This window comes from Camponotus floridanus, unplaced genomic scaffold (assembly GCF_003227725.1).
Source record: "Camponotus floridanus strain SB8 unplaced genomic scaffold, Cflo_v7.5 scaffold13, whole genome shotgun sequence".
NCBI classification, from domain to species: domain Eukaryota; kingdom Metazoa; phylum Arthropoda; class Insecta; order Hymenoptera; family Formicidae; genus Camponotus; species Camponotus floridanus.
Window position 1 is genome coordinate 1219484 of NW_020229248.1, and position 17350 is coordinate 1236833.

The 17350-nt window shown below is 26.4% G+C and overlaps 1 protein-coding gene across 2 annotated transcripts in view; it reads right to left on the reverse strand.

Annotated features, from left to right (window-relative positions):
- Nucleotides 1–17350, reverse strand: part of LOC105256752 (neuropeptide CCHamide-2 receptor) — a 32011-nt gene that overhangs the window by 13311 nt on the left and 1350 nt on the right. The window lies entirely within an intron of this gene.

Sequence of the window (17350 nt, forward strand, 5' to 3'; positions counted from 1 at the left end):
ACAATTTTATCGTATTTGTAATTTACAAAATTGTTACCTTTTGTGCCATTAAACTGTATTAAAAAAGGATTAAATCAGTTTCGGAAACACCAATTGTCATCTCAGAATTAATATTTGTTTGAAATCGATATTCAATGCAATTTCGTAACAATAGATACAGTTTTTATTTTGTATTTTTTTATATGACGATGAGCTAAACAGTTTTTTTTTCTTTGTTGGGGAAATGCAAGTGTATTGTCCACAATAAAAGAAATTTATGTTTGTATGATTTATACAATATATATAAGCTCATACGCGTGAGAAGTGTGAAATGTGACACAAAATTTTTCTCACGATGTATGTGTGAGCATGGTATGAGTATAAAGTTCTATAAACCTTTTGCGGATTTATCATGGACTCTTACTTTCCAAGATGTTTCTTGAATTCTTTAATGGAAAGTTAAACTGCTTATCTTTTTTATGATATTAGATGCGCATTAGATTAAGTAATGGTGTTATTTTTGTATGTGTATATGTGTATTTTTAACCACTTTTATTATTTTATAATTTTATTTAATATATTACTTGCATCATTAAAGTGGGTCTGTATCGATTGTCTGTTTTTTCGACCAAGTGCACAGTGATCGATAGCATTCGCGTTTGGGAGTACAAAACTAGTTAATCAATCAAGTGTTGACATCCTACAGACTATGTCTCTTTGAAAATAGAAGTCGATATAGGAATTTTCAAATGTTTTTTCTCATTAATTTAACAATAAAAGGAAATCCTTTGACTTGTTTTTCATCAATTTTGTCCTCTATATTATTGGTGTCAATATTTATATCAATATATCGACGAAGCACAAGCAAATTATCAAAGCATCGATGGGTGATTCCAAGTGTTGACAAAGTATTTATCGATAATTACTACGTAATAATAATGTACTTGAAAGTTTCGCACGTACACCTGGCGCAAGTAATCATGTTTGAAAGATCAAGACTTCGATCTAAAGCATATAATGTAAAACTTTCAAGATAGAGCGCGTGAATCGTAGTAATAGTCAAACTGCAATAGCGATTTATGTCGTCGTCTTTATCGTAGCGCTTTTCATTGGAAGTATAATAAGCATCTCACAGAATCGTACACGTTGCCGCAGTATCTTGCTAACTTATTGCTTGTCATCGTGTGTATCACTGTAAATTTATGCGCCCGTTACACAGAAATGACTAGACGTTTCTAAGAATTGTATTACTTTTCGCACGTTTGCTATATGCATTCCTTCTTTCTATGAAAGTTACCTGTTCGACATGTATCGCTACTACCAAGGAATTTTTCATAGCTTTATGAGTTGCATGAATTTGCAACTCAAAAGATACAGCTTGCATACTATTTCGCATATCTGAAAGAGTTGAAATTATATGGAAATCCGCATGATTTGATCGTTGATGTTGAATACAGAAGCAAGCAAAATTTTGGCAAAGAAACTAGAAAAGTTATGCGATAGATAGAAAGTAAATGACGCGAAAGAAAGATAGATAAAAACCGAAGTAATATAATGATATCGGTTGGTGATTTCGCTTTTTAAATTCGGATCACGAAATATATGTATGTATATCGTGTCATCGATGAAAATCATACACGTTTCTGATTCTGACATCCATGAGAAAAAGCTAAAAAAATTATCTTTTATATTATATTCATGTAGTATCTTCAATCATTTATTATTTTATGATTTGAATTTCATCAACGGAGATTTTATATCATCGATAAAATAATCCACGTCGACATTGATGAACCGAATGAAGTACTTTTATTATATAGAATTTAATCTTATGTTATGAGATATGTAATTGACAATATCTGACAACCTATTTTTATTTTTTGTTTGTTACAAAAATTGCATGTCCATTGAACATACTAAAAGCCAAAAGAATAGACCGGGAGCCAATGTCAATCACACAAACAAAATTTGAGGATATTTCGCATAGAGTCTGTTCGATAACCAACAGATAAACTGAACGATCTGCGTTGCCTCTTGTATCACAATAAAATATAATATTCCTTTATAATAAAAAAATATGTTTGGTAGAATAAAACTCAATACGATTTTATTCGTAATTTTGTTTTTTTTTCTCAAATAAATATAAAATTATGATTTTTTATTTTCTAAAAATTAGCATAGCAATATTTTTCTTTATTATAAATATATTAATAGGTAGTGTAAAAAAAATTACATACATTTTCTTGTTATATTTGTTTGTATCAGATTAAATGTGTGTGTACAAGAAAAACAATAAAGATTATTCTTATTATTGTAACTGATAGTGCTTCCATCATGATATTTTTGCATTGCACTTTGCATGCTTCACTAGTTCACATTTCATTCAAGACGAAATAAAACTAGAGAAGATATAAAATAAAATTTGTTCCAAAGAAAATATAAGTATCCAAATAACCGACATATTGTGCATATAGTCTAGGTATAAGTTTATATATATACATTATAAATTTATTCGCCTATCACGAACACTGCAGGAATTTCCAATGACGTCACGTTCTATTAATCTATGTGAATATTCGAAATAAGCGAGAGGACCTGGAACCTAGAACTCAATATTTCATTGTAAGCCGCTTTCATTTATCAATTATTGCGTGATTAGCTGTGTATACGGAATATTAAATTATTCTTTACACTGCTTCTCTATTCGATCTCTCTCAAGCTGATCAAACTGCTAATTAAAATTATTCGAAAATTAATATTTGAATTAGATTATATTATACAAATAATTTTTTTTACTCTGATCGTCGATTGTTGAAATGAATCCGATTGTCAAAAATGATCATTATAATAATCCGTTTTCGATAGAGTTACCTTCACTGCGTTCATGTAATGATCTCGTAACAATTTAATAAAAGACTTGAATAAAGAAAAGAAAAAAAAATAAAAGAAAAAAATAATGTTTGAACAAAAAAAAAAAAATATATATATATATATATATATATATATATACATATGTATATATATAAAATAAATGTCAAAGCAAATGCGTTTTAAAATTATGCTATATTCCATCTTTTTCTATAATAATTTGCAGAATGTGATGACAAAGACTTTCGTTTTTCTCGAAACGCTATTTGATCGTTTCTGCAAAGAAAATAACACAAGAAAATGGAACAAAATATCAAAGAAAATGTGTAAGATAGAGACATACACGAATGTGACACAAAGAAAATTCTTGCTGAATTGAATAAAATCAATGAAAATATCAATACATGTGTAATATAAATCATTTTATTGGATATAAATTGTTCTGAAATCTTATTAATTTTATTATGATCAGATAGTTTTTTATAGACAAAGAAAGTAAAAATTTACGATATAGAATAAATCATTAGAAAAATTGTTTTTCAAAATATCTTCATAAATATTAATTTTATTTTTATTATTTTATTTTATACAAAAATATTTAAAACAAAAGTTAAATAATTTTGGAAAGAATTTTAAGGATTTTAGTTATTTCTAATTTGTTTAAATCGATTTTTCACAATATTTAATGTAAAAATTAAGGCTAAAGTGATAAAAAATTGAATATATATATATATATATATATATATATATATATATATATAATTAAAAAAATATTTATACTTTCATTTGATATAAACTATGAAATATTTTGAAAAATATTCATTTTTCAATTATCGCAATACTCTCTCTCTCTCATTTAGAAGAATACGCATGTATAAAGTGCACGCATGCAATGAGTAGATAAAGCAGAGCAGACTGCCAAATGAACAGACTATTCTACTTGAAAAGCTTCATGGTGCAGTGAATTGTTAAGAGCAGAACAAATGAAAAAAAAACTGTACAATCGTAATATTGCTTTTATGAAAACGCTTTGCAAAGAATCAACGAGATATGATTTATCTCTTCTTCGCAAAACAATAATTGCGAAACGATTTTATTCCACATAAATTAATGTATATATGCAATATTATCGTAGGCTATATTAACTTATGTATGTATATGTACTAATATACAGAACATACTCAGCGTACACACATATGTAATATACTCAGGAGAATGGAATGAAATTTACGTTCTTGAATAAACTTGCTATGCTATTACAGCATAACATATTGATATTTATTACATACTATATCTCGTGCAATTTACAATATTTACCTAACCTGACCATTATAAAATCTCCTGTATTTCCTGACGAGAAATATGTGAATGCACGATAATAATGTGTGAACAGTACACGTGCTTGCCGGAATAGCGTGTATACTTTCAATAAAGTTTCGGATCTGTGGGAGGATGAAAGAACTGAGAGTAGGAAAGGGTTTTCGCGTAAATCCCTCCTCGCGCATCTGGACTTTGTTTAATTGCATATAATATATGCGTGATATCGAGTTGAAATTGCGCAAATTGCGTCCGATCCTCTAAGGAAATGCAAAGGACACTAATGTAATAACGCCGTTGAATTGTGAACCCCTTAACCCGCTTCGCCGAATTTCTCTTGAGAACATCGCAAGCTGCTCTCGATATATTTCAAAGAAACTATCTTTTAGAACGAACGTTTCATTATTTAAACATTAATGCGTGTAAATCAATAAAAATGTGTTTTTTTATGCAGAATCTTTGACTACCAGATGTTCTCTTCGTGCACTCTCTCATTCATGCATTACATAAATTTTAACGAATCTGTATAAGCAGGTCACATAAAAATACATATTCAACGTAATCGATAGAATTGCTTTGACGAAAGCGAGCTTGCAGAAATATTTTCTTCGTAGGGACAAGTTTATGAGGAGTTCTTCTTTAAAATACGCCTGCTTCTAGCATCTGACACGTTTTCAAGCGCGACTGTTTGTATAAAATATGATCTTTTCAAAATATGATCAATATTGAAAAATATTTAGGAATTAAAGGGAAATACTCGAATAACACGTAATTGTGACTGTTGAGTTTCTAAATTTTTTAAAAAATATGCTTAACAGAATAGAATATTCAAGATAGAAAAGAGATTTTATAGTACAATTTTTTTGTACAATCTGGTAATATTCTTTCCATATTTAAGCATAGAATTATCTATATCGATTCGATCGATTAAAAATGTCTGTTATTCCTGTGCATAGAGATTTTTTTTATTCTAACTAAACTTAAATAAAGATACAAAAGTCTCACGCAACGTTTTTATAATTTATAAAAATGATAACTTTAATAAAAATGTTCTATAATTATATTCTTTAAAGAATACTAGTACACGAAGTATAAAGATATTGTAGCATATACAATTATGTATATGGATATACATGGATTCAATTAGAATAGATTCAGTTAGAAATAATGCAAAAAGTTATATATGAATATGTATAATATATGTATATACATGTATGATTAAAATGTTCTCTTTTCTCGTAATACAAAATAAACATGTAAACGCTTTGCTGTTTCATAATATCATGTGTGTGTTGGCGGTTGTGTAGTTTATCCTACTTGATCTCCGGATTTCAATCCTCACAGTTTTTACATTGGACGTTATTAAAATTCATCATATATAAAAGTCACTAGCAATATCAAAATGTTTTGTGAAGAATATATAACAAATATAAAGAATATAACAAAATCTATCTCTCTCCCTCTCTCTTTCTCTAAATATTAAATGTAAATAAAAATTTGTGAATTGAAGATATTACTTTTTTCTCAAACATAAAAATATTATTTCTAAAATAAAGTGGAAAGATAAAGATATTTTTAAAATTATTTTTTTACATATTTTATGTTATTTTTAATTCATACATATTTTATTCATAAAAATGTCTTTTATATATATAATAAATAATCCTCTCAACATAGATACATAAGATATAATTCTTGAAATAAAAATATACTAATTAAAATTAAGAGGAAATCTCTCTAAGAGTAATTCTCACATTATTGCACGCGTGCGTTCATTAAATTATTTTAAATTATTTAATTATTTATATCTAGTATATATTGCGATTCAATCTTGTGAGCGAAAAGCTCACGGAAAGAGGAGAGTACAGAGAAAATGCAATGAATGTTTCAATATGCTACTTCATGTATATTACATTAAATCGTTGCAGATACTACATCGTTTATATCAAATGTGGGTAACAATATTACGCATACTCCATAAACATCCACTGGATTTACCTGCGATAAAAGTAGCAGGTATAATCATAACGTAACGTTATTGCCTCTTGATTATCAAGTGATGACCTCATTTCTTAGAAAATGTACGTGCAACCAGGTAAATAAATAAGCACAAAAATATCGCTGTGAAATTTGCGGAAAGTCTATCCAAGAAGAAACGACATTTTAATGCAATCTCTCATAATGCAGCTGTTCTTGCTCATTTCCTGTCACTTTTGTATTTTTTAAAATCTTCAGACAAGTATTAATGATATCTCATATACATTCATAAAAAAATGATGGAAAATTATTTGAAGAAATTGTATGGAAAAAATATAATAAATTATTAACGTTAACATATTATCGAGAAACTTATGTTAAAATGTAATTATAATATAATAAAATGATCACTTATCATGTAACTTTTATTAAATTTGTAATATCCAATTTCAACGCAATATACGTGTATGTAATAAAACACAAATCGAATAAAACGAAGAGAAGTCCAAGTTATTTGTATATAAAAAATTTTATTGCGGTGGAATAAATATAAATGTCACTAATAAAAAATTTATGTATATATATATATATATATATATATATATATATACACACATATCTATCAATTATATTAAATAGTTTCTATCGCAATTATTACTATTCCACGCAATTTATAATTTTGTATTTTCTTCATCATATTCTCGGGAAAATGTTACGTTAAACGTAACATACATAACCACTTTACGAGCGTCTCCAGTATAAATTTCTAGCCTTATACGAAAGATTAAACGAAAGTGCTTGCAAAAAAAGTATTAATCGTCTGCAAAGAGGCCAATGTAAATACGAGATGCACATAAATAACTTTTTAAAAAATATAATGTCAGTGTAAAAATAGCGAATAGGAGTAACTTAAAGAACTTCCAATGTTCCCTCTCTCTTTAATTGAAGATAAAATACATATATACACCCTCTCACTTCATAGTGTATATCGTCACGTTGCATTTTGATTCTTATCTCCTTGCTATCCAGTCTAATTTCCTCACATCCATCCCCGTCACTTAACCTCGAGTTAACATTTTCCAGAGTTCCGCAGGATTGGAAGCCATCAGTTAGCAAATAGTAACCCGCCGGATAAAAATAACACGGTCATGGTCGACTCGCTTTGACGAAAACCACCTTCGACAATTTGTGTGATTTTGAGAGGTTTCTCTCAGCGAGAAATCTGGAAAAATATTGACTGGCATTCGTTCCCATAACTGGATATTTTCTAATTGTAACGTTGCATATCGACAAATTATACCTGATAGGTATGTCACTCTTGTGATTTAAAACTTAATCATATGTCTTGAGAAATATAACATATTTAATATGTAAAATAAATAATATTTTTTATGTTTATTTAATAATATTTTATTTTATTTATTTAATAATTTAATAATATTTTTTTATATTATTCTTCCCTCTTACATTTTCTCCGAAGAAATTTAATGTATGATATGGAATATTTCAAATGTAAAAATTAAAGTATACAATAAAGATAATTGAATAATCACAGTTTTCACACATCATGATAAAATTAACGTATAATATACTCTTCTTCTGTATTTTAATATCTTCCTGCTGCAATAATTTTCATAATGCAGTGTCGCGCGAATGTGATTGATATTATTTTTTAATTACTTCAAAATTATTAGAAGAACTTGATGTCACTCCGTTTTTTGTACTAGTTTGTCTTTTAGCGGTAATCGCTCAAACATTTTTTTTCTTTATGATAATATTTGATGCTTTTGTAAGTTGACATTAAATCGATACTAGAAAGCCTTTAACGTCGGAAATGCCTATTTTGCAATAGCTCGCCTATATATTTCTACATAATGCTTACCTCTTAAAGTGAGATGAAATGTATGTGTGCGATTTCATACCAATATATTTTTGATATATTGCAAATCTGTTATCCTGCATACACAATATTATTGTAAACATGTCTATTGAAATTGTCGGAACTTCACTTCGTGAATAATCTCATCGTTGATAAAAATCGAAGATTGATAAAATCGACATATTACAATTCACGCAATCATTCAGCGATACATTTAACGCAGCAATTATTTCTGCATTTTATCTGCATAAATTTCCATTACCTTGCGACATATTTATTCTATCCAAGAGTTATTTAGTCTTCACACATTCATTTAACGTAACGACGTGCGGAAAGAATGATCTTTATTGACAGTCTACATTGTAGCAGACAATAGACATCAAGTAAACATCCAATGTGTTCACCCTAACTTCATTATACCCACGCTCCACCATACGTCGCCAAATTGCCGCCGAATCTTTCATCGATTTATTTAGCATATTCATAATTTATTCATTAATATATTCATTAATCTAGAGTGTGAATTAGAGGGGTAAAGATTTAAGTGTAACATATTTTCGACAACTTTCGAATGAGTATTCTGCAAGAAATTCGCTTACTTATCCCTCGTGAAAGCTTACGTGAGAGGATTTTTCGCCAATAAAAATCGTTCTCAAAGAATAAAAGATGAGAAAATTCATCTCGCTCAGCTGCTGTAGTGTTTAACATATCTTTTCAACTATTTCTGAGAAACTTCCGCATATACTCGTACATCATTCACCAAAGAACTTTGTTACTTCGTAACTTTGACTTTCATGTTATGCGCGCGAGCTTTCATTAACCAAACCGTCTTAGCTGTAGTCCATCAATAAGTTCGTTACATTCTAACTCGCTGATTACGAATTAATTTTAACTCTAAGAATAAGCAGTTTACTTCATCCAGAAACTTATCAGGTTTCTTATAGATTTTATAAAGCTTTCCTGTATACTTATTCGCTCGGACTTCTTTAATTCGTCTAAATTCAATCACTAAGTTAAATCACGTGTCTATGTTACTAAATTTACTAAAATAAGATAGCGGTTTTGCCCTCATAAGTATTATATAGAATAAAAACGCGATTTTAATAATTAATTAATAAATATTAAATATTATATAGTGTTCGTAAAGACGCGATTTTGATGATTAATTAATTGTGCATTAACACTTTTGTCATATTAATTATTTACGTAAAGTAACGCATATTAATTTCTATGAAATTAATATGAAAATTTTCTATGAAATATTTGCTATTATGAGTACATTTTTCAGAGATGCAAATACATATCTGTAAATATGTTAGTGATTAAATTTTTAAAATGATTTATGAGATGATCCAGTTGAATAAAAAAGTGATTTAGTGATGTAACTTATAGTTACAGCTTGTCGTTGCTGTAAGAATAAATAATAGAGCTGCATCATATATTATCATGCATCATATATCTCTTTGATACTTGATAAGAATTTTTTTAATTAAATAATGATGATACTGAAGATGCCATAAATAATAAGTTCTGATTGCCTGTTTAGAAGTGATATTAAACGATATATATTTAAAGAGATAGAAGACTGATATACTTTTTCCATACTTCTTGAAAAATTTTAAATATTTTTATTTATGTCGTTTTATACTTACATAAAAAATATAATGATTTTATTTTTTATCATCACTATAATGCATGTTAAAATCCAAAGGCAGTTTAAATCCAAAGGATCATAAAAAATGTAAATTCTTTTGATACCATTATCATTTCCGGCTTTTGTTAGGGCTGGTGTCTTTTTAAACCCTTTCTCATTTATTCTCCGAAAGCGTTTCACTGAAAATGAAAGATCAGTTAATTGAATCGGTTTTAATTAATTAAAATTTTTTTTGTAATGGAGACAATGGATAATCGAAATGTTGCTAATGTGTCTGTATGTGACATTTATTCTATGAACAATGTACTTGTAATCAAGAAACTACTTTTTAAGCTGTGATTTTATTAAAGAGGCTTTTTCCGTTTAATGTTTTCAAATCCTCTGCTTTAAGTGTCGAATGTAAAGTAAGCGACGGTTAATCTGACTTGATCCAGCCAAATCTGGTTTGTATAGTAAGTAGTCTGAGATAATAAAATCACGATCCATAAGTCTCTTCCTTCCTGTTTGATGGTAAAGTAATGTTGAAAGATTTGGGTCAACATGGATTTCTTTTTATGTTTTAGTCACTAAAAAGTCTTATTTAAATTTTTCAGATTTTGATAATGTAAACTAAATATTGCGATTTCATAAAAATAATGAATATTACGATTTTATAAAAAGAATCTATTAAATATTAATGAAAGAAAAATATGTACGTTTTATAGAGGTATAAACTGCTTAATACTATTTGTTCGTGTTTATTTTATCATTGCAATTATGATGTCAATTTATATCATGTTTTGCCGTTCATCAACGTAATATATGAAATATATATTGCTACACACAATAAAACTGTAATTATAAAATTATTATAATGTTTCTGCGAAAATTATACATGTTCAGTTTAACGATATTATTTCAAAAATTACATTAGAGATACGATAATTGTTGAAAGCAACACATTCATTATGTCTGTTAACAGAAATTTCAAATATGTATAAGAAACGAAGAAAATGCAAAAAATTCATTATTATATTAATATAATAATTAAAATAATACAATTATTTTAAAAAACAATAAGGAATATTAGTTATAAAGATATTAGTTATAAAAGAATTAAAAATTAAATTCAAATCAGAAATTAAAAATTATAAAATTATAACAATTGCGGTTAGTGAATCAAAATTTAATAAATAGAATTTAATTGATATTCTGTGAAATTAATATTCTATGAAATTAATATTCTATAAAAAAATGCACAAAATACACATATGAATGTATTGTTTTATAAAATAGTTACAAATATTTTTCGTTAAATTATATGATTATTGACGGTAAATATATATATAATTGAAACAATTGAAATAATTATAGAAATAAAACAAACTTTCTCTTAAGTAAATTAATTTAGGAAAACTTGATAATATATTCGAATTAAAGAATATAATATTTGATACACGTTAATAAGATACATGCACTATAACTGATGAAAATATATACTTGTTTATTTATCTATAAAAGAAAATCTATGTTATCAATTATTTCTTAATTAATTTATTAGAAAATTTTCTAATTTTTCAATTTTAATATTATTTATTTAATTATCTAATTTCCTATATTATTTGATTTAATCATTATCTTTTGATTTGTGCGCTACAACGATTTAACTAGATTATCAAAGTCACTTTCTTATTATAGAATCAATAAAATGTTTACCAAAACAGAATCGAAAGAAAATCAACCCTAAATTATGTTCAATAGGATATTAATGATTATAAATATCAATGTTATCTATGAATAATATCGCTTTTTAATATGTAAACGATTTCAGACAATATAACGAAAATCAGTACAATTTGCACAAAATATAAAGAATGCATAAATAATATCGAGTAATTTCGTTTTCCATGGGAAAGTGATTATCAAATATTAATTACAACGTACACATATATCTATGTATGTATGTTGAAATGAGAATCTGAAATATTTTAGTAACGGTGCAATGAACTTTTTTCTGAAAATAGCAAATTAAAATGCTAGAGCAAATTAAATGCTATTCAAGAAAGAGTAATGAAAGATGTAAGAGATTTGGACTTTTTACATACGAATTTTTGGATTAATTGAAAATTTTTCCTTAACAGAAAACTTATTGTGATCTCTTTTTAAGAATGTATATTTTATCAATTTTTATCTCCTATTTGCATATTTCTTTTTTGTATAGTGAATGCGTTCTAAATAATAACGATTTGTTCTCGAAAACGCAAATAAGGACATGAGGTTCTCCCTTTGAGAGTCTCTTTGTTCGATTTACTGTGATATGAAGTGCGGTTAAATCAAAGGTAACGTTGCGCGTCCGGATAGTTTCGATCGAGCGACAAGCAACCTATCGTAGTAGCAATTTCTGCTAAAGCACAATGCTGATCAATGCAATATCGAGATGTTATTTCATATTGTTTGCCAATGCGCTGTCACATACTCCTGATGGTAGCAATGTGATGCTTATCCGTGACTGGTAACCGAATCGAACGGGCCGGTTGCCACATCTCACCACACGATAAACCTCTTGGCGCAGAGAAAACATATATATCTTATCCCTTTCGTTCTTCTTTAAACTTGTCTAAATATTTTATATCACTTAGCAATGATATATTAATAATGCGATATCGTACAGGCGTATTAAATTATATATTAAAAATATAAAATAAATATAGGAAATATTTAATCGACATATAAGAGAGATATAAGAAAAAAAATGAAATTTTATATTCAGAAATTATTATTATACTATATCGGTAATGCACAACTCGATATTGTATAATAAATACAAATAAAATTAATGAACTTTTATAGGTAGATATTATATAATGAGATATTATATAATGATATAAAAAATTATCTGTTTGACTATATAATTTGTACATGTTTTTGTACAACACATATACTGTGTGTGTGTGTGTGTGTGTGTGTATATATATATATATATATATATATATATATATATATATATATAAGCAGTCCGTAAAACAAAAACTTATTTTCCATTGTCCAGTGATCACCCAGAAATTTTTCATACTATTTAATTTAAGAAAAATAAGATTTATTTTGCAAGAACTTATTTTTAAAAAGCATGTAACAATAATTTCCTCTATTAAATTATAACATAGTTTGTGAAAACAGAGAAAATGCTGTTTTATATTTTTAAACACGAGATATTTTATCCATGTTGATATACGTCACAGCTGTGTTGAAAGCAATATACAATTATATGCTTTTACAAAAGAAATAACAAATTCCGGTGTCAAAGTAAAATTTGTAAGCCGATAATATTATGTTGACTTTGTTTCAAATGACGATGGAATTTATATCGTACAATTATGTTATATTTTTTTAAATCTTTCTGATAGCATAGTCATATTTAATAACCTGTGCCACATTGGAGACAGGATGAAAAAGAATTATGTGATACAAGCAATATACATATTGTCATATGTATATGTATATGATATGTCATATAAAACGTACAAATATATATAATAAATAATACTGTAATAAAAAAACTTATAAAACATTTTGACATCAAAAGGCGATATAAAAATGTTATTTCATTACAATAAGAAAATATTGTCGAATATACATGGAGAGCAAATTTCCAACAAAAACTGTAAATAAAAAATTGCGTTTTCAAGACATATATAAAATTAACAGAAATCATCACATACATATTGGAAAATTATATTTTTTTACTAAAAAGAATTACATCCTTTTACATGCAAAATTTCAGCCTTTACATATTACGATTAAAATTTCACAGAAGCTAATGACGGATAGAGAGAAATCTAATGTGGAATTTTTATAATACAAAATCGGATCAAACTTTCAATCTTGAATAAATTCCATGACCTCATTTCCAAGATATCTATATGCCACTTGCTACTTTTTCTTCTTAAAATTTCTTAAATTCTTAAATCTTTTAAATTTTCTTCTTAAATTTCTTTGTGTGCAAATACGTAAAATAATTCTTCAAAATGTGATTTGATATTTATATAATTAAACATGCATTTTTATTTAACTTGTTTTAACAAATAATAAAATAAATTTATTTTATTACATGTTTCACATGTAATAAAATAAAAATTTCAAAAATATTTAGTTAAATAATTAGAAAATAATAGAATCCTAACTCTAAACATAATATATATTTGAAACTAATTATTTATTTAATTTTTAAAACAAGTTAAATAAAAATGCATGTTTAATTATATAATTATAAACTATTCAATTATATAAACTATCTTTTGATAAAAAATATTTAGTCATTTTTATTAAGTGATGTTAAAATAAAAAAAAATTATAATGTTAAGAAATTAAATAGCAATTAAATCTGCAAATGTAGAAGATAAATTTCATGTATTTTCAAATATTGGTATTTACATGTACTACAATTTTCTTATATAATTCTAATAATAAATCTCAAATTGTTGGTTTTTTCGAAGACGATTTAGATATATTAGAATAATAATATTATTATTATTTAGATATATTAAACTAATAATATTATTATTATTAGTCAGCCAATATTATTAGAACTGAAAATTTGAGAACAGATAGATAGGATATTTTGTCATTAATAACACGTTCGTAGTTACAAGATAAACTTTGATATGTTTCTACGAACTTTAATATGTTTACTACCAAAGCTCAAAGATAAACTTATTTTACATGTCACGTTTGTATGCTAGTTTAACTCTCCTAATACGGGATCACCAGCGAGAACCCAAGTCACTTATCATAATTCTTTTTTGTTTCTTACCATTTTCTACATTTTATATTCTTACGTCTTTAAATTCACATTTTACAAAATAGGATTAGACCGTGCAAGAATATTAAATGTTTATAAAGTCGCCCGAATATTTAGTATAGCAACAAAATGCAGCACTAAAAATTTTCTAATAAGAGGATTATAAATGTCTCTGCAATACCCAGATTTGCATTGAATTTATGGAATTTTTTCGTAGACATAATGAAAGCAAAATAACTATATTTTTTGAAATTGAAAATATTTTAATATTAAAACGTTATAGAATAATGTTAAAAAATGTTTACAATTATATTAGAAACTACAAATACAAAATTTACATACATTTTTTACAGAATTTTTGATAGAAATCTATACATATATTCTATACATATCTATACATATATTTATCTATACATATATTCTATACATATCTATACATATATTTAAAAAAAAAAGTATTTTGCAGAATTTTATCAGAAATTACAATTATTCTAAATTAATTTATCAAGTTAAATCTTTAAAACTGAATGTTCCTGTCTTTTTCTCTTTCAAAAGTCTTATATAATTTATATATATATATATATATATATATATATATATATAGTTTAATTTTTTCCTGAAACATGAAAAATAAATTAAGTATGCGATATCTTGCAAGAATATCTTCAATCACTTTATTTGATAGTTTTCTTTTCAAAATTATACTATTATAAAACGTGTTGCGCAATTTAAAGAAATCATTGAAGGGATAGAATAACCAAAACTCTCTTTAAAAATGACTATAAAAAATTATAAGTATCGCAAACAATGATAACAACTATTCGTTCAAATCAATATCTCTAGTCTGTCGAAACTTTCTGCTTGACATAGATGACAGGCGCCAAATAGTGCTCGTTGCAACAAGCTTGAAAGCATTTCCACTTTCCCCTTTCCTCTCCCCTGCGTTACCTAAAGTTGCTTAACATTAACCTAGTTACTGATATTGTGCCTGGAGGCAATGTCTGTAATAAGTCTTTTCCGTTTCACGTGTATTAGCGCGGATTCAGAAATGAATTAGCATACTTACGTTCTTATCAAAAAATCACTACATGATGCATTTTTATACATATCATTAATCTGAACAAAATAGAGAATAAGGCAAATTATGATTATAGTTAATCTCGATGTTTAAAAATAAAAATTGTTTCAAATTCTCGTTTATTTCTCTGTCTTTTTCTTTCTCTCTGTCTTATGTATGTGTGTTTTAGAATCTAAAATAATATTATTTATATAAGATTCTCTTAGATAAGTTGCTTAGTAGAATAGAATTCTCGTTTGATAAACGATAAATCCGGATTCGATTACATTTGATGTCGCTTCGCGAAGTGAAGCGTGATAACAGCAAGGCTTGGCAGTGATCTTGAATTAGATTTCGATTAATCATTCCATATACATATATATATATATATATATATATATATATATATATATATACCTCTGATTAAGAGGGTTTATAGCATATAGTATATGAGATAGCAGATGAATAATGAAATCTCGAATAATGAATCTAGATGCCAAATGGATGAAACTGCTTCTAATTACTACTAACTATGATGTATCACATTTAGATAACAAAATCACATAAATATTTATTATTTCTATTTAAATAACTGCACATTCATCAATCCAAATAAAAATAATAAATGTGATGTCTCATATAATCATTATATGATATGTAAAATAATATTTACAATTTTGTTTTATAATAACTACAGTTTTCATGATTATATATTATAATTATGTAAATAAAAATAATAAATAATTTCTTTCATTTGTAAATAAATAATTTTTATAAAATCTGATTATGAAGATCTGTAGTCCATGTATCTATATTACTTATGCTGTTAGGAAGTTATAGTTTCATTAATATTTATTCTATTACTATTAAGATTGTATGTTGTGAAAACGAATTGACAATAAATATCAATGTAACTTTTCTTTTTGGAAATAAACATGCAGTTCTCTAAAAATAAATCCATTTTTTGCTTATTTGGTTGATGGATTTGCAACTACTAAGAATATATTGTGCAATCCAAAGAGACGAAAGATGAAACAATCAAAACTCGCGTAACAAATGTTGCAAAAGAATTGCGATATATCACGAACAACGATAGTAACTATTCATTCGAATATCAATGTCTCTCCTCTCTGGCCTGTTGAAACTTTTGCTCGATATACATAATAGGCGCCAAATAGTACTCAAGCAACAAGCTTGAAAGCATCTCCATTTCCCTGTTTCTCGAAATTACTTAACGTTAATCTAGTTACTGATATCGAAGCACTGTTTATGATAATAGATCCTTTGGTATTTTACAATAAATCTTTTCTATGTCATATGTTTTAATGCAAAAAGCAAAATTTAGAAACAAATTATTATGTTTACACTTAAAGTTTACACAAAAAGTCGCTACTCTAGAACATATATTTTCACGCTTATGTTCTTTGGTATGAAATTTTATCGAGCTGCGATTAGAATCAATATGTATTATCTGAAAGAATGCTTATTAAAATTATACATTTGAATATTTTTTTAGTTTGCTTAAATTTCTTGTAGATTTATTTTTATCTAAAAAAAATAGAAGCAAAAGCTTCATATTAACTTTAGAACTATCAAAAATTTAAATCAGTTCATTGAAGTGAGTATAATAAATGATGAATTGTAAGATACTTTTTCATCAATTTAAATAGTTACTATAAACAGTAGTTACTATATAATCCTTCTGTATTGCTCATGCACACATATCTTATCAAAGGATTGATTATTTTAAATCTCGCATGAGCACATGTAAAATTAGAGATAAAAATAATATTAAATAAATATTTATTAAAAAAATATAAATATAAAAATATACTTAAATAG